This window comes from Nicotiana tomentosiformis, chromosome 2 (assembly GCF_000390325.3).
Source record: "Nicotiana tomentosiformis chromosome 2, ASM39032v3, whole genome shotgun sequence".
NCBI classification, from domain to species: domain Eukaryota; kingdom Viridiplantae; phylum Streptophyta; class Magnoliopsida; order Solanales; family Solanaceae; genus Nicotiana; species Nicotiana tomentosiformis.
The window spans coordinates 101,369,791-101,371,930 of NC_090813.1; positions in this window are offsets into that span (position 1 = coordinate 101,369,791).

Sequence of the window (2,140 nt, forward strand, 5' to 3'; positions counted from 1 at the left end):
ATTCCGCACGATACCCATATTTTCGTGTGCTATAGCCCACACCTTCCGAGTGAGCCCGGGCCCCCAGACCCAGATCACCTAAAAATCTTCAGGGCCATCAAATACGACCTAAGGAATTATATTCACAGCCCCGTCATGACCGTTCCTCGTTCTTTTGCATTTTACGGCCAAAAAACTAAAATTCCTCCTAATTCCCATATTTTCGTGTGCTATAGCCCACGCCTTCCGAGTGGGCCCGGCCCCCCAGAACAGGATCGCCTAAAATTTTTTTGGGCCATCACATACGACCTAAGGAACCATAATAACCGTCCCGCCAAGACCGTCCCTCGTTTTTTTGCGTTTGCGGTCAAAAAATGAGAATTCCGCAAGATTTCCATATTTTCTTGTGCTATAGCCCACGCCTTCCGAGTGAGCGCGGACCCTTGGACCCCGATCGCCTAAAATATTTTCGGGCCATGAAATACGACCTAAGGAACCATAGTTACTGCTCTGCAATGATCGTTCCTCATGGTTTGCGCTTTACGGACACAAAATTAGAATTCCGCCTAATTCCCATACTTTCATGTGCTATAGCCCACGCCTTACCAGTGGGTCGGGCCCCCCGGACTCGGATCGCCTAAAAGTTTTTTGGACAATCAAATAAGACCTAAGTAACCATAGTCACCGCCCCGCCATGGCCTCTCCCTGTTTGTTTTGCGTTTTACAGCCAAAATACTAGAATTTCGCCCGATTCCCATATTTTGCATGTGCTAAAGCCCACGTCTTCCGAGTAGACCCGGGCCCCCGGACCCCGATCGACCAAAAATGTTTTCGGGCCATATAAATACGACCTAAGGAACCATAGTCACCGCCCCACCATGACCATTCCTCGTTCTTTTGCATTTTACGGCCAAAAAAGTAGAATTCCGCCCGATTCCCATATTTTCGTGTGCTATAGCCCACCCCTTGCGAGTGGGCCCGGGTCCCCCAAAACCAGATCGCCTAAAATGTTTCCGAGCGAACAAATACAATCTAAGGAACCATATTCACCGACCCTCCATGACCATTCCTCGTTGTTTTGCATTTTACGGCCAAAAAACTAGAATTCCGCCCGATTACCATATTTTCGTGTGCTCTAGCCCACGCCTTCTGAGGGAGCCTGGGCCCCAAGACCCAGATCGCCTAAAAAATTTTCGGGCCATCAAATACGACCTAAGGAATCATAGTCACCGCCCCGCCATGATCTTTTCTCATTTTTTGCGTTTTACTGCCAAAAAACTAGAATTCCTCCTAATTCCCATATTTTCATGTGCTATAGCCCACACCTTTCGAGTGGGACCGGTACCCCCAGAACCGGATCGCCTTAAATTTTTCCGGGCCATCACATACAACCTTAGGAACCATAGTCACCGTCCTGCCATGACCGTTCCTCGTGTTTTTGCGTTTCTGGCCAAAAAACTAGAATTTCGCCTGATTCGCATATTTTCATGTGCTATAGACCACACCTTCCGAGTGGGCGCGGACCCCGGACCCCGATCGCCTAAAAATTTTTGGGCCATGAAATACGACCTAAGGAACCATAGTTACCGCTTCGAAATGATCGTTCCTCATGTTTTGCGTTTTACGAACAAAAAACTAGAATTCCGCCTAATTCTCATATTTTCATGTGCTATAGCCCACGCCTTACGAGTGACTCGGATCACCTAAATTTTTTTTGGACAATCAAATTCGACCTAAGGAACCATAGTCACCGCCCCGCCCTGGCCTCTCCCCGTTATTTTTGTGTTATACGGCCAAAATACTAGAATTCCGCCCGATTCTCATATTTTTGTGTGCTAAAGCCCACGTCTTCCGAGTAGGCCCGGGCCCCCGGACCCCGTTCGACCAAAAATATTTTTGGGCTATCTAATACGACCTAAGGAACCATAGTCACCACCCCGCCCGGACCATTCTTCGTTCTTTTGCGTTTTACGGCCAAAAAAGTAGAATTCCTCCTGATTCCAATATTTTCGTGTGCTATAGCCCACGCCTTGCGAGTAGACCCGAGCCCCCCGAAACCGGATCGCCTACAATATTTCCAGGCGAATAAATACGACCTAAGGAACCATATTCACCGAACCGCCTTAACCGTTCCTCGTTGATTTGCATTATACGGCCAAAA